General features: G+C 47.5%; 1 pseudogene; it reads right to left on the bottom strand.

Moving 5' to 3' along the window:
* Positions 1–2,220: 2,220 nt before the first annotated feature.
* Positions 2,221–8,503, bottom strand: LOC123397370 (annotated as a pseudogene).
* Positions 8,504–23,474: the final 14,971 nt, after the last annotated feature.

Raw genomic sequence — 23,474 nt, 5'->3', positions numbered from 1 at the left:
TTGTCTCGGACGTGATGCCTATGTGTATGATCATTGCCTTAGATATCGTCATGACTTTGCGCGGTTCTATCAATTGCTCGATAGTAATTTGTGCACCCACCGTAATATTTGCTATTTTGAGAGAAGCTTCTAGTGAACACTATGGCCCCCGGGTCTACTCCACATCATATTTTCAGCCTTAGACTTTTTCTTCGTTGCACTTTCCGCCTTCAGATCTCACTTTGCAATCAATCTTGAAGGGATTGACAACCCCTTTATAGCGTTGGGTGCAAGCTCTTTGTGTTTGTGCAGGTACTCTGGACTTGATGAGATTGTCCTACTGGATTGATACCTTGGTTCTCAAACTGAGGGAAATACTTACTGCTGCTGTGTTGCATCACCCTTTCCTCTTTAAGAAAAAAACCGACGCAAGAAAGAGAAGTAGCAAAAAGAATTCCTGGCGTTGTCGGGGAAGGACTTTTGTTGCCGTAGCAAAGACGTGTGGGGTGGCGTACCGACGGAGACGGAGGAGACGACGCGTGGTGTAGTCGCGGCGGCGGCGGAGACGGTGGGGGAGTCACGTGGACGGTGGAGACGACTCGTGGTGGACTTGCGGTGTCGACGGAGACGTGCGGGGGTGGAGCCACGTTGGCGCCGGAGACGGCAGTGGAGACTACGCGTGGTGGAGTCGCGGCGGCGGAGGCGTGCATGATGAAGATAGTTTTTTTTTCTTTTTTTTTAAACCAACCGCGACGCGTGGGCTGACATGGCGTACGTACGACGGGCGGGCGGACAAGGCGACGCATACCATATACAACGTGTAATGATCATACTGTCCTTATACGTTTAGTGGTGGTGGTGGGGTGGGGGGGGGGTGTGTGTGTGTGTGTTTGTGTTTGGTAGCGAAGTGCTTCTCGTGTTACAAAAGAAAGCGAGTCTAGTAGCGTAGCTTTTCTAGGTCGTTGTGTATGCGCGGTACAAGCCAACTTGAAGGCAGCCCGTCAGCTTCGTTAATTCGTTTAATCCTGCGTCGTCTGCCGGAAAGCACTCGACGGCATGGACTGCGGGCGCCAGCGCCATGGCGGGGAAGGAACCCCTGCCTGATTGATAAACATTAGAGTAGCAAAAATGCCCCTAATTAGTGAATATACTACCAAAAATCTGTTGTAGTATTGGCTCATTTTGGTCCTCCAAGCCACATAATTGAACGACCCAAATTGATTTGATGTACGAAAAAGATAAGAGCAGTTTTAACATGGTCCATCACAGGAAACAGAGCAGAAGTACTAGTGCAGGAGCGAATGCAAGGTGAAAATCCATGACGTGAGCAAGAAAAACAACAACAGTTTTAGTAGCTTGCATGAACAAGTGGAGCAAATTGCTCAGAGGTACATCCGTGGCGATCGTACATTTTTTTTAGAAAAGGAGGCAAGGTCCCGGCCTCTGCATCGAGAGATGCATACAACCCTTTATTAATTAAAAAGAAACCAAATCCGAAACGAGTACAACAAAGTTGAGAGTAAAAAACAAGAACGAATCGATACAAAGCGCCCAAAGCGCCCAAGCAGTAAAAGTATAATAAGTAGATGCCTAGCCACCTATCCTATTAGCTTGCCGCCATCCAAACCGGTTGAAGATAACGTGTGCTACCATCTCCCAGCGGATACACCCAGTAACCATAAGCTCCCTGGAATCCGCAGGAGTGAGTAATGACCACGTGCGGGTCAGTGCGGTAGCCCTGTATATAACCTGCAAAAAATGTATAGATGTGCATCTGTTAAAAACTTAATCATTCCTACAGTTCCAAATTGTCCATAGTAATGCGCAAGCTCCAACCCGGATACTCTTTGCCAAATGACCACCCACTCCCTGTACCCACGTCCCAAACAACGTGTTGACACTAGTGGGGGGGGGGGGTTGTGTGATATTAAAAGCAATGTGTATAGAACGCCATAAGATTTTAGCCATCGGACATTGGAAAAAGAGGTGATTGATAGTTTCCTTGTTGCATCGCTGGCGATCGTACATGGACGAACTAATATGTCAGTGAGTATCCTCGTATACACTTTGTTCAACATCGGATTTTTAATGGACACTTGCAGACGAGAAGAAGTTGTTGTGTCCTCCAGCGTGAAGATTGGCGAGGTCGTTGTACCTCTTCTCCTTCTCGATCGCCTCTTCGGCCTTCTACGCTGCTTCAAATGGATCGAAGGAGCACGGCCGCGGTTTGAACAAGTGGTCCTATCCCTGAAGCGATGGGGTGTCAATATCCGACGCGACATTGTACCTCTTCTCCTTCTCAGCATCATGGAAGGCAGGGTTGTAGATGTTAATCATGTTGCTCATGTAGGATCAGGAAAGAAAGCCAAACCGAGTCCTAGTAGTATTAGGATTCCTAGTCCTAGTCTATTTCCATAGTCCCTTGTGGACGTGTATAAAAGACACCCTAGGGGTGTTGATTGTAACACCAGAAAAACGAAAAGCAATACAAAGCAAAGGCTCGACACGGGCCTTTAGCCATCAAATCAAATCGATCAGTTTTATTCGTGTCGCTAGTTACGCAAGTTCCGTCAAGTAGCCGGCCGAAGCAAGAATCGCGTAGGCACGCCTGTACAGCTGCATACGCACGTTCAAAAGCCAACAATTGGTATCAGAGCCTCGACGATCTACGATCTACGATGACGGACAGCGACGCTGAGTCGGTCAAGTCCGGCAGCGGCGGTGCCAAGGCGAACAAGAACGGCGACAAGGTGAAGAAGGGCGTCAAGTCAGCAACCAGTGGTGGAGGAACGAGCGGCGCTAATGTCCAGGCGCATCGCAACATCCCCATCCAGTACCCGATGCTCACCGACGCCAACTACGGCGTTTGGGCGGTGAAGATGAAGATTATTCTCCGAACCCTTCGAGTGTGGCAGGCAATCACGGACGACGACGTTGATGACGAGTCCGACGAAGGTGCCATGGCCGCCATAGCATAGCCTGTGCCGGATTCCGTGCTGATGACATTGGCGGAGTTCGAGACGGCAAGAGAGGCGTGGAACGCACTCAAGGAGATGAGGATCGGAGAAGATCGCGTCACCAAGGCAAGGGCACAAGTGCTGAAGCGCCAATTTCACAAGTTGCAGATGGAGGAAACTGAATCGGTGAACGACTATGCCATGCGTCTTACTACTCTGGTGGGAGAGATCCGCGCGCTTGGTTCAAAGCTCGAGGAGACCGAGATCGTGGAGAAGTTTTTCAGTTCAGTGACTGATAAATTCACGTACATCATCGGCACGCTCGAGCAGCTTTACGACATCGACGACATGACCATAACGGAGGCGATCGGACGCCTGCGGACGTGGGAAGAGAATGCTCGTGGCTGTCGAAAAGGCAAAGGAGGAGGTAGTGACCAACTCATGTACTCGCGCGCAGATTGGGAGGCCCCAAGTAGCAAAGGAAGGCGTGACGGTGGCGAAGGCTCAAGCAACACGAAGGGCGGTGGACAAACCGGAAAAGGCAAAGGAAAAGGCAAACCACAAGGTCGTGGTAAGGCGGGCCAATCTAAAGAGCAGAAACCACGGAACTTGGAATTGTCCGAGGCCAAGTGCTATAACTGCAATAAGATGGGTCACTTTGCGAAGGATTGTCCAAAGCCTAACAAGCGGGAGATCAAGGCAAATTTGGCAAAGCAGGAAGACGAAGGTCCAGGTCTTCTGATGGCCGAAGTTTGTGATCTCGCTGAAACGGTGGTTGTGAAACCAAGCCGGAAGGTGCTACTTCATGAGGAAAAAGTGACACCAAAGTTATCCAGTGATTAGAACGTGTTGTGGTATCTCGACACAGGTGCCAGTAACCACATGACGGGGTGCAAGGAGAAATTCCTCGAGCTGGAATACGATGTTGAAGGCTCGGTCAAGTTCGGTGATGGTTCAGCTGTGGAGATTTGCGGGCAAGGATCTGTCCTCTTTGAGGGTCTCACAGGCGAACATCGCATACTCACCGGAGTGTACTACATCCCACGGCTGCGCAACAACATCATCTCTATTGGGAAGCTTGACGAGAATGGATGCAAGGTGAATATAGAGAGCGGAGTGATGACGATCTTCGACAACCTCCGAAACGTGCTAGCTCGTGTTAATCGCACACGGAATAGGCTCTATATACTCAACCTTGATCAATCTCAACCGGAGTGTTGGCTCGCCAAGAGTGATGATGATTCGTGGTTATGGCATGCTAGATTTGGACACGTTAACTTCTACGCCTTGAAGAAGATGTCAAAGATGGAGATGGTATCCGGGATGCCAGTTATCGACCATGTTGATCGAGTATGTGACGGGTGCTTGGTTGGAAAACAGCACCGCAGGCCATTCCCTGCTCAGTCTACCTATCGTGCAAGTGATGCACTCGAGCTGCTCCATGGTGATCTATGTGGCCCTATCACCCCGGCAACTCACGCTGGAAAGAAGTATTTCTTCCTTGTGGTACACGACTACTCGAGATATATGTGGGTCGTTCTCCTACGGTCTAAAGATGAGGCGTTTGAAGCATTCAAGAAGCTGAAGGCTGCAACGGAGATGGAACACAAGCTGAAGGTTCGCGCTCTACGGACAGATCGCGGCGGAGAGTTTACGTCGAATGAGTTCAACGACTACTGCGAGAAGATTGGCATAAAGAGGTTCCTCACGGCACCTTACACGCCGCAACAGAATGGGGTCGTTGAAAGGCGCAATCGAACCGTCGTTGACATGGCAAGGAGTTTACTCAAGAGCAAGAACCTGCCGGGGATTTTTTGGGGAGAATCTGTCTCGACGGCGGTCTATCTTCTCAACCGGGCTCCAACGAAGGCGGTGATCGGCAAGACTCCGTATGAAGCAATTTACGGACGTAAGCCGAATGTGTCTCATCTACAGACATTCGGGTGCGTGGCACATGTGAAGATGGCGGAGCCGCACCTCTCAAAGCTTGCCGATCGTAGCACCAAGATGGTGTTCATCGGATACGAGAGCAGTTCTGGCACCAAGGCATACCGTTTCTACGATCCACAAACCAAGCGTCTATGGATTTCACGCGACGTCGTGTTTGAAGAAAACCAAGCGTGGAATTGGAGCGCCGCAGCCGACGATGCTCCAAACAGTAACATATTTGCAGTTGAATTTCCAACTGATGATGATGCAGGGGAGGATGTCCAGGTGATTGGCAAGATGCCCAACCAAGGTGACCACAATGGTATTGATCATCATGGTGCCGACACCGACGACGACGCGCATAGGTCGCAAGGAGATAGCGACAACGCCGCGCACGACACAGGCGGAGATCTCGACGACAACATCGACAACGAGGCGCATAGTGACGACGACAATCAAGATGATGGTCACGGTCACGACGACTACGCCGACGACACGGATGTCGATGACACACCAAGGTCTCAGCCGTCTTCCTCAAGTGCATCAACACCGACACAATTTGTGTCGCCTCCTTCGCAAGCCACAACGGACTCCTCAGGGCCTCGTCGCTACAAGACCCTCAAGAAAGTCTACAAGTACACAAAGCCAGTTACGCTCGAGTACTCCGGACTATGTCTGTTCGGAGTTGAGGAGCCGGCGAACTTCGTAGAGGCGAGCAAAAGACCTAGCTGGACGCACGCCATGGATGAGGAGATGAAGGCAATTGAGAGCAATGGCACGTGGACTTTGGTAACCCGACCTCCAAACCAAAAGACGATAGGTTTGAAGTGGGTTTACAAGTTAAAGAAGGACACGGAGGGTGCCATTGTGAAGTACAAGGCAAGACTCGTTGCAAAGGGCTACGTTCAACGTCAAGGAGTTGACTATGATGAGGTGTTTGCACCGGTTGCTCGAATCGAGACGGTGAGAGTGCTCCTAGCTTTGGCAGCACAAGAGGATTGGAAGGTTCATCATATGGATGTTAAATCCGCTTTCCTCAACGACGATCTCACAGAAGAAGTGTACGTGGAACAACCCCTCGGCTACGAGAAGAAAGGCGAAGAAGGGAAAGTTTACAAGCTCAAGAAGGCACTTTACGGGTTAAAGCAAGCGCCAAGAGCTTGGAACTCAAAGTTAGACCGAAGTCTGGTCTCGCTCGGGTTCAAGAGATGTCCCCTCGAGCACGCAGTCTATACAAAGAACTCCAAAGGCTCAAACCTGCTAGTTGGAGTTTATGTCGACGATCTGATTATCACCGGAGATAGCGTACAAGAAATTGAACGTTTCAAGGCGCAAATGAAGAACAAGTTTAGCATGAGTGATCTGGGATTACTCAGCTATTACGTGGGCATCGAAGTGAAGCAAAGCTCCGGAGAGATTTCCCTATGTCAATCGGCTTACGCGGTCAAGTTATTGGACAAGTGTGGCATGTCAGATTGCTACGCGACACAAGTTCCAATGGACCAACGTCACAAGTTGAGCAAGCGTAGCTCAAATCCGCCGGTGGACACCACAATGTATCGAAGCGTTGTGGGCAGCCTAAGATATTTGGTGCATACCCGACCTGACTTGGCTTATTCAGTCGGGATCGTGAGTCGTTTCATGGAGAATCCGACAACCGAGCACATGAGCGCGGTCAATCAAATCTTGCGCTATGTGAAAGGCACCATTAATCTTGGTTGCACGTACAGAAAGGGAAAGGAAGGATTGATCCTTCGTGGATATTCAGATAGCGACATGGCAGGTGATGTTGATGACCGAAAGAGCACAACGGGCATGGTTTTCTACCTTGGCCCGAATCCGATTAGCTGGAATTCTCAGAAGCAAAAGGTGGTGGCACTGTCTTCATGCGAGGCAGAATACATAGCGGCAAGCACGGCGGCTTGTCAAGCAGTGTGGCTGAGAAGACTCCTAGCTATTCTTGCAAAGCGGGAGGTGCAGAAGGTGTCACTGAAGATCGATAACCAAGCTGCAATCTCGTTGTGCAAAAATCTGGTTCATCACGAAAGGAGCAAGCACATAGATACCCGGTTCCACCATATCCGGGAGTGCATTGAAGAAGGGTTGATCGAGGTTCAACATGTGAACACGAAAGACCAACTTGCCGATATTTTCACCAAGTCCCTCGGTCGACAGAAGTTCATTGAGATGAGGAGGAAAGTCGGAGTGCAAGAAGTGAAGTCAAGCAACAAGATTAAGGAGGTGAATGTAGATGTTAATCATGTTGCTCATGTAGGATCAGGAAAGAAAGCCAAACCGAGTCCTAGTAGTATTAGGATTCCTAGTCCTAGTCTATTTCCATAGTCCCTTGTGGACGTGTATAAAAGACACCCTAGGGGTGTTGATTGTAACACCAGAAAAACGAAAAGCAATACAAAGCAAAGGCTCGACACGGGCCTTTAGCCATCAAATCAATCGATCAGTTTTATTCGTGTCGCTAGTTACGCAAGTTCCATCAAGTAGCCGGCCGAAGCAAGAATCGCGTAGGCACGCCTGTACAGCTGCATACGCACGTTCAAAAGCCAACAAGGGTTACCGGATTGCAGCATGCCCTCCAGTATGCCTTGGTCCAGGGCATCCATTTACAGAGGTCCCTGTTGGCTGATTTCCACGCCAGTGTTGGCTCCAGTACCCTGGAGCTCGTTCCAGGAGCCCCCAGTGACCGGCTCAACTTCAATTGGGTCGGCTTCCATCATTCTCATTAGTTTTTCAAGATCAAAACCATCTTCTTCCCCATCCAGCAGATTGGAAATAGGATCCAATGACTCAAAGACACCCTCTTCAGATGTGCTGCTTGCAATGCTTGAGCCAGCCTCAGGAACAATCTCTTGTTGGCTGTAATGCATGACAGACTCCAGCACGTGTGGCTGGGAGGAAATCTCAGGAGCTTGAGCTTGTCGCTGCTGATCATGTGAGGAATAAGCAACGTCGGAGTGGTTGGATGTCGTTGTGGACTCGCATGATGCTGGTACGGCAACGCACATCCTCTTCTTGGGGCGCGGCGGATGAGGATCGGCGGCAGTAGCCGGCGCTGGCCTCTTGTGTGGTAGCTCTGGTTGCGGCGTCGGCTTCGGTCGTCCTTGAAGCTTGTACGCGGCCGATTCCTGGCGGGCCGCGTCAGGAGCATGCTGAGCCAAGTGCATCCTGCAGAACACCTTCACCCCCTCGGCGACGGTGGCCTCCCGCAGCAGGCACCGGTACTCCTCCATGACCCAGCCGGTGGACTTGCCCTTCTTCTTGAAGGACAGGTTCTTGATCTCGCCGACCTTGCCTCCCGCGTGCGTAATCTCCGTGGTCTTCTGGATGGCCCAGGTGCCGCCGCCGGCGCTGCGCACGCTCTGGAGTTTGCTCCCGTTCTTGCTCTTGCACGTGATGAAGAAGAACCTGTCGCCGCTGCTGACGGCCTGCGGCACGGGCGCGTATCGGGCGGCGAGATTCTTGGGCTCCCAGTCGTAGATGTAGACGCGGTGGATGAGCTTCTCGGCGCCATGCAACGTCTCGCCGGAGATGAGGCGTGGCAGGTAGTAGGTGACGGCCTCCACTTCTGTAGGGTTCAGGCGGTAGTGCTGGAGGATGCCATCGACGTCGAGCCCTTCCATCCCGGGCGGCGGCTGGTCGGTCTGCTGCTTCTAGCTAGGGATCGATGTGGATCGAGGGGTGGCGACTGGGATATGGGAATTGGGCAGCGGCGGGATCGGAAGGTGTTGTGGGACGAGAAGGGGTACTGATATTTAAAGACGACGTGCTTGCACTTGCACGCGATGGAAGACGCGTGTCAGATTTCCGTTTCTGAATCCAATTCGCTCCCCATTTTCCCGTCAGGTTTCTGAAACTTGCCGCCTCGGTTGCTTTTGATTTTCTGAAATTCTCCGTGAATCCGATCATGATGTGGTTCTGAAGATGTAGAGGACAGATGCCGTGCTGATTGTAATTCTTGATTTTGAGTTCTGGGCACCTTTCTTGAACCTTCTCGGGGTCTATATCTGTTAATCCATGGAACATGTGTTGCGTGATTCTAATATACAGAAGACATCCCCGTCGTTCGTCCCAAGACTAAGTTCAGTTTTTTTAAGGTACGACTAAGTTCATTACCAACATCACGAGCCCAGAGAAATTGTGCGCACGAGGCCAGAAAGCTAGAACAGAGGTCACGAATTCCCCGCAGTTGTACCTTAATTTGCTTGGCATGTTGCCACATTGCACTGTACCACTGCAGCAGCAAGCGAATTCAACCAGAGAAATTGTTCGCCCCTGTCCGACCACATGTGCAATTAACGCCGGCCATGGAACCACCGGCCTACGTGATGCATATTCATGAAATACATGATTCACGTCGTGTCTTCAAGTTACTAGAATAGACTCATATGACCTGGAAGTGGTAGTCACCCAGCCATGACGTGAGCTTCCAACGGTCAGTTTAGCCCCTCGCGTCGCGTGGACGGCGGTTTGGGCGTGCGATGCCGTCTTTACCTTTTTTTTCAAGGGTATACAAATTGCGTACCTTATTTTTATACTCCCTCCGTCTCAAAATTCTTGCATTAGATTTGTTTAAATATGAATGTACGTAGTCATTTATAGAGTTTAGATACATTCATTTACGAACAAATCTAAGACAAGAATTTTAGAACGGAGAGAGTAGAAAAGAGAAATTAGTTACAAGACATACAAGAGGGGTTATACCACAGGCGACTAACACCCCCAAACTCCACTCCACGCTAACTATGACAACTACTCGACAATGTAATGGATTCCTCTACCACCTGTCCTAGCCCAAAGACTAATTTCTTGCATGATCTTGTTGTATGTGCCGCATTCATTTCCTGTATCCGTGCATGAGAAGACCCTCCCAGTTCTTTGCTTTCATAAGTTCCAACAGATGAGGATAATGAATGAGGCGAATCCTTTGCGGTGTGATTTTAGAATGCTCTTTCTTGCACACAACTATCACTATTCAAGGCGATCTTGCATCGCTGGTAAGAGCGTGATATCGAACCCAACCTTTCAGAAGCACATGAACCCGACTTGGCAGGCAAACACACACTGCAACAGAATGTGATCCACCGTGTCCTCCTCTTGGTTGCAAAGGAAACAGGGCGAGCAGTGGTCTTGGAGATCATGCCGAAATCTCCTATCCGATGTCCATAGTCTATACCGCAGTTCCAGCCATATGAAGATCTTGCAAGTCAGCGACGCCCAACAGCTCCAAATCGCCAAGGAACACTGGAATCGAATTCCTCCTTCGCAAAGCATTTTGTATGCCGAGTTGGCGGAGTAGGTCCCTTTGGAGTCCCACTGCCAAATCGGTTTATCCTCACTGTTTGGTACCAGGTTCACGCTTAAGATCAACTCCCAAAGACGGATGAACTGCACCAAGCCGTCCGTGCTCATTTCTCCAAGAATATCAAAGGTCCAGGCATGGAGGTGTAGGGCGTCCCTTGCCGTCCTCCTGTTGACCGCTTGGGTCCTGACCATGGCAAAAACCAGTGGGGCAATTTCAGCCACTCGGCTCCCATTAATCCATCCGTCTTTCTAGAACAACACCCTCATTCCGTTGCCTAACTCCCACTTGACCAGGCTATTAAAAGCGAATGCCACATTTTTGTCTGTCGGAAAGCTTAGCCCTTGCCAAGGCCGGAGATCATCGGTGCGCTTGAGCCATTCCCAGCAAAGTCGAAGTGTGATCCCTTGCTTGTGGAGATCCAGTACCCCTATACCTCCCAAGTATTTTGGCCGGCACACACGCTGCCAAGCCACCAGTCACTTTCCTCCATGCATATCCTCCGTCCCCACCCAGAAGAAACTCCTGCAGCTTTTGTCGATTTTTTCCAGCGCCCACTTTGGAGCCTCCGCAATGATCAGATGGTGAGTGGGTCGCGCTCGAACCATGTTGTTGACCATGATCAATCGCCCATGCCTCGTGACCAATCCTCTTTGCCATCCTGGCATGAGACGAATAACATCATCCAAGATTGGTTGCCATTCAGATCGTTTGAGCTGCTTCATGCCCAGTTGTAGCCCCACGTACTTCAGCGGGAAGGTCTCCATCTTCCATGGTAGGGCTGCCCTAACGAGCTTCGTCTCTTCCTCCGTGGCTCGTATCATGGTCGCCGAGGACTTTGTATAGTTTACCACCAGGCCCGATGCCTCTCCAGATATACTTAGAGCATCTCTCACAAATAGCAGGTCCAAGTCCATCGGTCTAATGAACAGCACCACGTCGTCAGCATATAAGGACAAGCGCTGCATAAGTGTGTATCCCGGGATCTTGGTGAGCACCTGAGCCTCCTGAGCTTTGACCATCATCTCGGTAAGCACGTCCATGGCGATCACGAATAGAAGGGGGGGGGGGAGAACAAATCGCCTTGCCACAATCCGTGAGCGTGCATAAACTTTTTCACGCACAAAAATTGTCAATCACTCTGGAGCTAGAAAAATTGAGCAAATTGGCAATCCAAGAAATCCATAACTCAGAGAAGCCTTTGGCACGAAGCACTTCAAAGAGGAATGGCCAAGATAAGGAATCAAAAGCCCTAGCTATGTCCAGTTTGAGAAGCACACCTTTGTTTTTTTTCCTTTGATGCATCTTGCGTGCCATCTGTCTTACCAATAAGAAATTGTCATGGATGCATCTTCCTTTGATAAATGTAGATTGATTGACGTTCACAAGTTCCCCCATGCGCTTGCTCAGCCTAGATGCGAGCAACTTAGATGCGATCTTAGGTGCACTGTGTACCACATTGATCGGGTGAAAGTCTCAAATGTAGGATTGATGCAGCACAGGAGCAGTAAGTATTTCCCTCAGTTTGAGAACCAAGGTATCAATGCAGTAGGAGAATCGCGTCAAGTCCAGATTACCCGCGCAAACACAGAAGAGCTTGCACCCAACGCTATAAAGGGGTTGTCAATCCCTTCAAGATTGATTGCAAAGTGAGATCTGAAGGCGGAAAGTGCAACGAAGTAGACCCCAGGGCCATAGTGTTCACTAGAGGCTTCTCTCAAAATAGCAAATATTACGGTGGGTGAACAAATTACTGTCGAGCAATTGATAGAACCGCGCAAAGTCATGACGATATCTAAGGCAATGATCGTACATATAGGCATCACGTCCGAGACAAGTAGACCGATACTTTCTACATATACTACTATTACTCCACACATCGACCGCTATCCAGCATGCATCTAGTGTATTGAGTTCATGACGAACAGAGTAACGCCTTAAGCAAGATGACATGATGTAGAGGGATAAACTCAAACCAATGATGAAAACCCCATCTTTTTACCCTTGATGGCAACAACATGATGCGTGCCTCGCTACCCCTTCCGTCACTGGGTGAGGTCACCGCACGGTACGAACCCAAAACCAAGCACTTCTCCTATTGCAAGAATTATAGATCAAGTTGACCAAACAAAACCCACAACTCGAAGAGAATTACAAGGATATGAAATCATGCATATAAGAGATCAGAAGAAACTCAAATAAGATTCATAGATAATCTGATCATAAATCCATAATTCATCGGATCTCGACAAACACACCGCAAAAGAAGATTACATCGGATAGATCTCCATGAAGATCATGGAGAACTTTGTATTGAAGATCCAAGAGAGAGAAGAAGCCATCTAGCTACTAGCTATGGACCCGTAGGTCTATGGTGAACTACTCAAGCATCATCAGAGAGGTCATGGTGTTGATGAAGAAGCCCTCCGTATCTGAATCCCCCCTCCAGCAGGGCACGAGAACGTGCCCGAGATGGCATCTTGCGGATACAGAAGCTTGCGGCGGTGGAAAAGTATTTTCGTGGCTCTCCTAATTTTTTCTGGGATTTTAGGGAATATATAGGCGTAGGAGCTAGGGCAGAGGAGGCCTAGAGAGCCCACAAGCCTGGGAGGCGCGCCCCCTGGCCGCGCCATGAGGGCTTGTGGGGTCCCAGGTGACCCTCTGCCTTGGTTCTCAAGTCACCCGATCGTCTTCTGTTTCGGAAAAAATCTTTTCGGAAGTTTTATTCCGTTTGGGCTCTGTTTAAAATCCTCCTCTGAAGAGGGTGAAAAACACGGAAAAAACAGGAACTGTCACTTGGCACTGAGTTAATAGGTTAGTCCCAAAAAAGATATAAAAGGCATACAAAACATCCAAAGTTTGACAAGATAATAGCATGAAACCATCAAAAATTATAGATACGTTGGAGACGTATCAAGCATCCCCAAGCTTAACTCCTGCTTGTCCTCGAGTAGGGAAGTGATAAAGACTGAATATTTTATGTGGAATGCTACCTAGCATAGTTGTCCTTTGTAACTTCTTTCATGTGACATGAATGTTCAAATCCGTAAGATTCAAAACAATAGTTTGATATTGACATGAAAACAATAATACTTCAAGCAAACTAGCAAGGTAATCATGAACTTTCGAAATAACAAGGCCAAAGAAAGTTATCCCTACAAAATCATATAGTCTGGCTATGCTCCATCATCCCCACACAACTAATTTAAATCATGCACAACCCCGGTATTGGCCAAGTAATTGTTTTCGCACTCTTATTTTCTCAAACCTTTTACAACTATCACGCAATACATGAGCGTGAGCCATGGATATAGCACTATAGGTGGAATAGAATGTGGTGGTGGTTGTGAGACAAAAAAAGGAGGAGATGGTCACATTGACTCGGCGTATCAAAGGGTTATGGAGATGCCCATTAATAGATATCAATGTGAATGAGTAGGGATTGCCATACAAAGGATGCACTAGTGCTATAAGTATGTGAAAGCTCAAAAGGAGAACTAGTGGGTGTGCATCCAACTTGCTTGCTCACGAAGACCTAGGGCAATTTGAGGAAGCCCATCATTGGAATATACAAGCCAAGTTATATAATAAAGATTCCCACTAGCATATGGTGGTGACGAAACGAGAGGCTCTCAATCATGAAGAACATGGTTCTATTATGAAGCACAAGTGTGGAAAAAGATAGTAGCATTGTCCCTTCTCTCGTTTTCTCTCTTTTATTTATTTATTTGGGCTCTTTGGCCTCTTTTTTTTATATGGGAAACCTTGGACTCTTTTGATTTTATTTCCTCACATGGGACAATGCTCTAATAATGATGATCATCACACTTTTATTTACTCACAGCTCAAAGCTCAGAACGATGATGACTCTATAGGAAATGCCTCCGGCAGTGTACCGGGATGTGCGACGATCTAGCTTGGCGTATTACGTTAAAACATCTCGCTAGCTATCTTACGATCATGCAATGGAAATATGAGGGTGACGACACAAGTCATGAGACGGAACGGTGGGAGTTGCATGGCAATATATCTCGGAATGGCTATGAAAATACCATAGTAGGTAGGTATGGTGGCTGTTTTGAGGAAGGCATATGGTGGATTTGTGCACTCGCGAAAATTGCGCGGTACTAGAGAGGCTAGCAATGGTGGAAGGTGAAAGTGCATCTATACCATGGGCTCACATTAGTCATGAAGAACTCACATAATTGTTGCGGAGGTTTTTATTAGTAATCGAAACAAAGTGCTAAACGCATACTCCTAGGGTAAGGGTTGGTAGGTGTTAACCATCGCGATCCCGACCGCAACACAAAGGATGAAAATCAATAGATCAATTATACTCCGACTTCCTAACATAGCGGTTCACCATACGTGCATGTTACGGGAATCACTAACCTCAACTCAAGTATTTCTAGATTCACAACACCCTACTAACATAACTCTTAATATTACCAAATCCACGTCTCAAAACTAATTGAGAGGAATCAAACTTCTCTTTCTACTCAATGCACATGAAGATGGAAGTTTTTGTATCCTCTTTGGGTACCTATCACCTTTAGGACTACTTTCATAGCACAAGCCAACTACCAAGTTACGCACCGCCGTGCTCTAAAAGATCTAAGTGAAGCACATAGAGCAAAATTATCTAGCTCAAAAGATATAAGTGAAGCACGATGAGCATTCTAGCAAAATCACGATGAGTGCATGTCTCTCTCAAAAGGTGTGCAGCAAGGATTATTGTGACACAACAAAAAGAAAAGACTCCTATGATACAAGATGCTCCAAGAAAAATACATACAATGTGGTGAATAAAAATATAGCTCCAAGTAATGTTACCGATGGATTGAAGACGAAGAGGGGATGCCTTCCCGGGGCATCCCCAAGCTTAGGCTTTTTGGTGTCCTTGAATTTGGCTTGGGATGCCTTGGGCATCCCCAAGCTTGAGCTCTTTCCACTCTTTATCCCTTTGTCCATGAGAACATCACCCAAAACTTGAAAACTTCACAACACAGAACTTAAACAGAAACTCGTGATATCATTAGCACAAGAAAACAAACTACCACCTCTTTAGGTACTGTAGCAATCTTTATTTCTATTTATATTGGTGTTATGTTACTGTATTATCACTTTTCCATGGCTAGTACCCCCCGATACTATCCATAGTTTCATCAAAACAAGCAACCAACTCAACAAAAACAGAATCTGTCAAAAATAGACCAGTCTGTAGCAATCTGTATACTTCGTATACTTCTGGTACCTGAAAAATTCTAAAAAATTACGAATGCCTGGGAAAAAGGCATATCAACCAGAAGCAAAAAGAATCAACTAAAAGTCTCTTTCTGAATAAAAACAAAAAATAATCTCGTGAGCAAAAAGTTTCTGTCTTTTTCCAGCAGGATCAAACAACCATCACCAAGAGTAGTCATAAAGGTATTGCTTGGCTCAAACACAAAAAGAAACACAAAATACACTATCATAACATAATTATGATAGTGTGGACTCAAGAAAACAGAAAGAAAGAGATAAATTCATTGGGTTGCCTCCCAACAAGCGCTATTGTTTAACGCCCTTAGCTAGGCATAAAGCGATAGAATCACGTATCGTCGTCTTTGGTGCTCAAACCATAAGTAGCCCTCATCATGGATTCATAGGGCAATCTTATTTTATTTCTAGGAAAATGCTCCATGCCCTTCTTTAAAGGAAATTTAAATCTAATATTCCCTTCCTTCATATCGACGATAGCACCGATAGTCCTTAGGAAAGGTCTACCAAGAATGATAGGGCATGTAGAATTGCAATCAATGTCAAGCACAATGAAATCCACGGGTACATAGTTCCTATTTGCAATAATAAGAACATCATTGATCCTTCCCATGGGTTTCTTGACAGTAGAATCCGCAAGATGCAAATTAAGAGAACACTCCTCAATATCATTAAAACCCAGAACATCACATAAAGACTTTGGAATCGCGGAAACACTAGCACCCAAATCACACAAAACATTGCATTCATAGTTTTTTTATTTTGATTTTGATAGTAGGTTCCCACTCATCATGAAGCTTTCTAGGGATAGAAACTTCCAATTCAAGTTTCTCTTCAAGAGATTTTATCATAGCTTCGACGATATGATCGGTAAAGGCCTTGTTTTGGCTATAAGCGTGTGGAGAGTTTAGCATGGATTGTATCAAGGAAATGCATTCAATCAAGCAGCAACTATCATAATTGAATTCCTTGAAATCCAAAGTAGTAGTTTCGTTACTATTCAAGGTTTTAATATCTTCTACTCCACTTTCAATGCTTTTAGCATCAAGATAGATGGACTTCGAATCATTGGGGCGTTTTTCAACCAAAGTGGATTCATATCCAGCCCCATCATCATTACGTTTGACACAAGAAAACAAAGATTCAATGGGAGTCACACCAAGCACTTTAAGATCTTCATGATTCTTATCACGAGAACACACCTTTTTAAGGCATTCATGTCTAGCACGAATTTGGGCCGTTTTTTCTTTGCTCTCACTCATGGAAACACGCATAGCTTTCAAAGTTTCATCCATTTTGATCTTGGGAGGAGCACATCTAACTTTCAAAGCATCAATATCACTAGACATTCTATCAACGCTCCTAGCCAAATCGTTAATTTTGAGTAGTTTTTCCTCTATGGACGCATTGAAAATCTTTTGTGAGTTGATAAACTCTTTGATATTACTATCTATATAGAGGGTAATATATTGTAATTTCCATGAGTATTGTTGTAGGAGTTGCCAAAGTTATTAGAGGGGTTACTAGGAAAAGGCCTAGGAACATAGTTTCCTCTAAAAGCATTGTTGTTGCCAAAATTATTCCTACCAACAAAATTAACGTCCAAGCTAGCGTTGCTACTCTCAATCAAGGAAGACAAGGGCATATCATTAGGATCTAAAGGAGCACTTCTACTAGCAACCAAATTCATTAACTCATCCATCTTAGAACTTAACGAGTTAATTTCTTCTATAGCGTGTACCTTTTTACTAGTAGGTGACCTTTCAGTGTGCCACTGAGAGTAGTTCGTCATGATATTGTCTAGGAGTTTTGTAGCTTCTCCTAACGTGATTTCCATGAACGTTCCACCTGAGACGGAGTCCAAGATATTTCTAGAAGCGAAATTCAAGCCAGCGTAAAAGATTTGTATAATCATCCAAAGACTCAAGCCATGAGCGGGACAATTTCTAATCATCAATTTCATTCTCTCCCAAGATTGTGCAACATGTTCATGATCAAGTTGCTTAAAATTCATGATATCATTACGGAGAGAGATAATCTTAGACGGCGGAAAATACTTGGATATGTAAGCATCTTTGCACTTATTCCAAGAATAAATACTATTTTTGGGCAAAGACGAAAACCAATTTTTTCCTCGATCTCGCAACGAGAAAGGGAAAAGCTTCAATTTAATCACATCATTATCCACATCTTTCTTCTTTTGCATATCGCAAATCTCAATGAAGGTATTAAGATGGGATGCGACATCTTCACTAGGAAGGCCGGAGAATTGCTCTTTCATAACAAGATTCAGCAAAGCAACATTGATTTCGTATGATTTCGCACTAGTGGCGGGAGCAATCGGACTACTAATAAAATCATTATTATTATTATTCGAGAAGTCACAAAGTTTGGTGTTTTCAGTCATGGTGACTTCAGCAAGCAAGCAAGCACACAAGCGAACAGAAAGCAAGCGAGAGAAAAGGGCGAACGAAAAAGGCAAACGAAGAAGGCAAACAAAGAAAAGGGCAAACAAAAAAGGCAAATATTTTTGTAAATTTTTGTTTTTCAGAAGTGGGGGAGAGGAAAACGAGAGGCAAAAAAGGTAAATGCAAGAGATGAGTTTGCGACACTTACTTGGATATGTTCTTGACTTGATCCTCCCCAGCAACGGCGCCAGAAATTCTTCTGCTACGGCAACAGACAAGAGCGTCAGAAATTGGCACGTTGATGGAGACTTGGCTGGCGCTGGTTTTTTCCCTTGAAGAGGAAAGGGTGATGCAGCAGAGGAGCAGTAAGTATTTCCCTCAGTTTGAGAACCAAGGTATCAATCCAGTACGAGAATCACGTCAAGTCCAGAGTACGTGCGCAAACACAAAAGAACTTGCGCCCAATGCTATAAAGGGGTTGTCAATCCATTCAAGATTGATTGCAAAGTGAGATCTGAGGGCGGAAAGTGCAACAAAGTAAAAGTGTAAGGCTGAAAATATGGTGTGAAGTAGACCTAGGGGCCATAGTGTTCACAAGAGGCTTCTCTCAAAATAGCAAATATTACGGTGGGTGAACAAATTACTATCGAGCAATTGATAGAACTTTTTGGACTTTTTGTCATTCGAAACTTGTTGAAAAATCTTGGTGTTCACGTCTCCTTCCTGCAGCCAGCGAATTCTCGATCTTTTCCTAGCCATCGTCCTTTCCAGGGAAGCAAGACCGTGGACCAGTCACTTGAGCATACCTATGAGCTCTCTCTCCATATGGGACAATGCACAAGACTCCTGGGCGTAGTCGAATCTGAGGATCACCAGGTTAGCGACTACAATCTACAACTTAAAATTACCCAATTTCCTATGCCCCCAAGGCGTAAGATGCTTTGCACAGTTTCTCAGCAGCACATCCAGCCGGAGAAAGGGATCCATGATGGCCTGATCACACACCCAACACTTATTAACCACGTCCAAGAACCCGTCCAACTTAACCCACAAAAGCTCAAATCTAAAGCGTGTGCACGGCTGCAAGTGATCGTTCATGGATAGATAAAGGGGGCAGTGGTCAGACACGCGTGTAGATAGAGCCTGAAGCGAACACTACTGGTGCTCGAGCTCCCAATCAATGGAGACGAACGCTCGATCAATTCTTGTCATAGTTGGCATTTCCCTTCTGTTACTCCAAGTAAGTTTTCTTCAATGGAGAAACAACTCTTTGATGGCATTGTCCTCCACAAAGCATTTAAATCTTCCTATCATCCTCCGGTCAAGGAGGGAGTTGTTTTTGTTCGCTGCTTGCAGAATCAAGTTAAAGTCCCCGATCGCCATCGAAGGTCCAGGGCAAAGTGCTCGGCACTCAGAGAGGTCCGCCAGGAATTGCACCTTCAGAGCATCCTCTTGGGGTCCGTAAACTACCGAGAGCCACCAAGGCGGGCCGTCCACTGGTGATACATATCCCATTAAGAAATTTTCATCTCTGACAATATTAGAGATGCTCGCCTTGGCCGAATTCCAAGCGATGTAAATGCCTCCGCGGGTCACGGATGCGAGGAGATAAATAAGACCATCATACGATGGTCCGAAACATTGCATTATTAGGAATTGGTCTACATGCTCAAGTTTCGTTTCCAAGGTGCACCAAATCACCACCTACATGGAATTAACTAATTCCCTCAAAGCATCCCTCCTTGCCGGATTGTTAAGTCCTCTAACGTTCCAGCACACAAGCTCCAGTGATATGTACGACATATTGAGGCTAGCCTGCAATGTCGGTACACACATCCTATGAAAATGTGGCCACGAGCTTATCCATCTCACCCTCGAGGTTTAGCGTAATGGACTTGGCAAAGATTTCCACGACCACCTTCATCTGTCCCTCTTGCAACGGAGAATCAAACATGATCTACAGCTAGTCTAGAGCACCATCAGACACATCCAAGTCATCATAAGCTATACACAAGGTTTCAAGAAGAATCGTATCAGCAGCAGATGCTTTAGACTTAGACAGTGCGGTCATGCAGAGCGATCTCGTGGTGCATCTAGGCGTGAAAGGGTCTTGGCCTGATCGCACACCACGCATTGCCTCAATCTCCTTGAGAAGTGGTGGCGCAAATTTTTTCAGCAGACCTACGCAAAAGGATTTCATGTTGTTCAACACGACTTGCTCTTTTGCATTGGGGCGGTCCTCCATGGATTGCAAAGCTCCAGGCTCAGCCAAATAGGAATTGGGCCATGAGCTGGATGCATGGTAACATGGTCACATCGCTTGCACCGGTGGGGTCCATCACATCCGTGAAAAGCACCAAGCTCGGGTCCATCTCGGCGATCCCGCCCAGCCGCCCAGCAACCACACTATAGCCATCCACCACCACGGGGCCCTCTTCTCCGCTAGCATTGTACGAAATGAGCTCTAACACAGGGTGCCATTCATTATTGCACGAAATCGGCATAGCTGACAGGATAGGCTACTCTAGAAGAAAAGCATCAGTGGCCATGGGTTCCACATGCGCTTCGCCGGCCTGGCCCAGGAGATCATGTGATTTCCCCCGTGCAGTAGCCGATGCCGCTGGCATCGCTACACGCGCGTCCAACGAATCCTCGTGTTCCGCCTGTCCCTGATCAGTAGCCATGGTCCGAGGCCCAACCACCAAAGGAACCACCGCCAACCGTCTTGCTGTCAGATCTATCTCGGTCACTCGAGCGGTTGGCATGAAGCCCTAGATGGAACCAAATTATGTCCCTCCAGTTCCTTGGTCACCACTTCTAACTCGGGGGTAGTTGCTGCCAACAGGATGTCTGTGTTGGTTTCCTGACAAGATCGCTAGCCCCTGTCCTCTCAGAGCAAGTACAATAAGGTACATTCAGCAGGCTGTAAGGATTAAAATACTATATTTTTGCTGAGTTGGATGAGAGAGAAGAGGAGAGAGAAGGGAAGCAGGCTCTTCGCGAAGAGCCAGCTCTAGCATGTGCTCCTAGGTGCTTTGTGAGAATGAAAGGTGGGCCATATATGATAAAAGTAGGACTCTTTTATAACTAACTATTGTACAAGCTAGCTATAAGATGGGCTATAAGACTGCTTATAGCCAGCAGTTGGCTATACTATTAACCATGCTCTCAGCAGATATCCGATCCTTCGCCCTTGGAGCGCCAGATGTGGGGACCTGAATGGCCATCTGCTCCGTGGAAACCATGCCCGTATTCAAAATGGTTGGACTCACTAACCCAATCGCCGAGGGGGATCCTACTTTAGCTTTGTCAGAAAGCCCAGTCTCCAACGTCATGGACAAAATCCTCCAGTCAAATGGACCCATGTGTCCTATCAGCGCTTGCCTGTATGAACAACCGCCACCGACACCTTGCGCTCCAGCCAGCCATCGGCCGGCTCCACAGTTGTCGAACACCCCACGTGACCAGCTTGGGACTTGCACGTCACCCTTGGGACCAGAATCGTCAGAATCCTCCGGCAAGCCGCTCTGGCTGCTACCATCCGAGCTCCCCTCTCGCCGCCATACGTTACGTTTGGAGCAGGGAAGTCACGCAGCCTCCCGATGTGAATGATGGTGGGGTACTCTAGAAGTTGCTTGAATGAGGCGTGACGCGCCGTCGAGTTTGGGTTCATCTCGGACGGCTCCGGCATCCACAAACGGTTGCCCATCGGCATGTCCTCCGGATCAGTGCACCAAGCACGCAACTTGAGTAGGGATAGGTCCTCCCTGCTCTCCGTCTCTGGTGCCAGACTCTCAATCAAGCAGGAACTACCCAAGAACTCAGCCGCCGCTTAGCGTGACCAAGCATGAGACGACACTCCCTCGATCATGATATCCACCTGCGTGCGCATGATCCTGGACTTCTCTTGGGCCCGTCGGAGCCATGGCTTGATGAAGAGCTTGAAGCCATCGTGCTCAACAGACAGGACACCCAACGCCTTGTTCCTAAACTCGTGGACGGCGAAAACCACCACCAAGAATTCCTCTCGGTGATACTTGTGAACTGAGAATCGGAGCCGTGAAATGGCTAGACTGTTGGGGATCGTAGGAATAATTCAAAATTTTCTTATGTCACACCAGATCAAGCTAGGAGATGCTAGCAACGAGCAAGGGGTAGAGCATCTTCATACCTTTTAAGATCGCTAAGCGGAAGCGTTTTTATGAACGCGGTTGGTGGAGTCGTACTCATAGTGATTCACATCACGGAAGGTTCCGATCTAAGCGCCCAACAACAGCGCCTCCACGTTCAACACGTGCAGACCGGTGATGTATCCTTCACCTTGATCATGCAAGGAGAGAGGAGAAGTTGAGGGAGAGCTCCGGCAGCACGACGGCGTGGAGACGGTGGAGCTGCATGGTACTCCGGTAGGGCTTCGCCAAGCGCTACAAAGGAGGAGGAGGAGGAAGAGCAGGGCTGTGGCAAGGGAGGAAGAAATTGGTGTGTGTTGCAGCCCTCAACCCTTGGGTATTTATAGGAGGAAGAGGAGGAGGAGGGCCATCCACCCTAGACCAATCTAGGGTGGGTGCAGCGGCCAAGGTGGGGCGGCGACCAAGGTGGGAGGTGGCTTGCCTCCCAAGTTTGGGAGGTGGGCCACCATCGCCCTAGGGTTCCCAGCCCTAGGCGCCCATGGGCCTTGGTCGGTCGAGCCAGCCCACCTAGGTGGCTGGCTCCGACCTTATTTCGGCCCTTGTGGCCCTCCGGGGCTGGTGGCCCCTCCCGGTGGGCCTCCGATACACTTTCGGTGGTCCCGGTACAACACCTATATACCCTGGAACCTTTCAGGTGACAAAAACTCGAGTTCCTATATATAAACCTTTACCTTCGGACCATTCCGGAGCTCCTCGTGACGTCCGGGATGTCATCCGAATAACCTTCAGTAACCACATACTATTCCCATTACAACTCTAGCGTCATCGAACCTTATGTGTGTAGACCCTACGAGTTCGGGAACCATGCAGACTTGACCGAGACACCTCTCCGGTCAATAACCAACAGCGGGATCTGCATACCCATGTTGGCAGCCATATGTTCCACGATGATCTCATTGGATGAACCACGATGTCGAGGATTCACTCAATCCCGTATGCAATTCCCTTTGTCTACCGGTATGATACTTGAGAGATTCGATCGTCGGTATCCCTATACCTTATTCAATCTCGTTACCGGCAAGTCTCTTTACTCGTTCTGTAACACATCATACCATGGCTAACTCCTTAGTCACATTGAGATCATTATGATGATGCACTACTTAGTGGGCCCAGAGATACCTCTCCATCACACGGAGCGACAAATCCCAGTCTCGATTCGTACCAACCCAACAGACACTTTCGGAGATACCTGTAGTGCACCTTTATAATCACCGAGTTACGTTGTGACGTTTGATACACCCAAAGCACTCCTACGGTATCCGGGAGTTGCACAATCTCATGGTCTAAGGAAATGATACTTGACATTATAAAAGTTCTAGCAGACGAACTACACGATCTTGTGCTATGCTTAGGATTGGTTCTTGTTCATCACATCATTCTCCTAATGATGTGATCCCGTTATCAATGACATCCAATGTCCATGATCAGGAAACCA

Source organism: Hordeum vulgare, chromosome 1H (genome assembly GCF_904849725.1).
Source record: "Hordeum vulgare subsp. vulgare chromosome 1H, MorexV3_pseudomolecules_assembly, whole genome shotgun sequence".
Classification (NCBI taxonomy): domain Eukaryota; kingdom Viridiplantae; phylum Streptophyta; class Magnoliopsida; order Poales; family Poaceae; genus Hordeum; species Hordeum vulgare.
The sequence above is the reverse complement of the archived record's forward strand: the minus strand, read 5'-3'. Positions and strand labels throughout refer to the sequence as shown.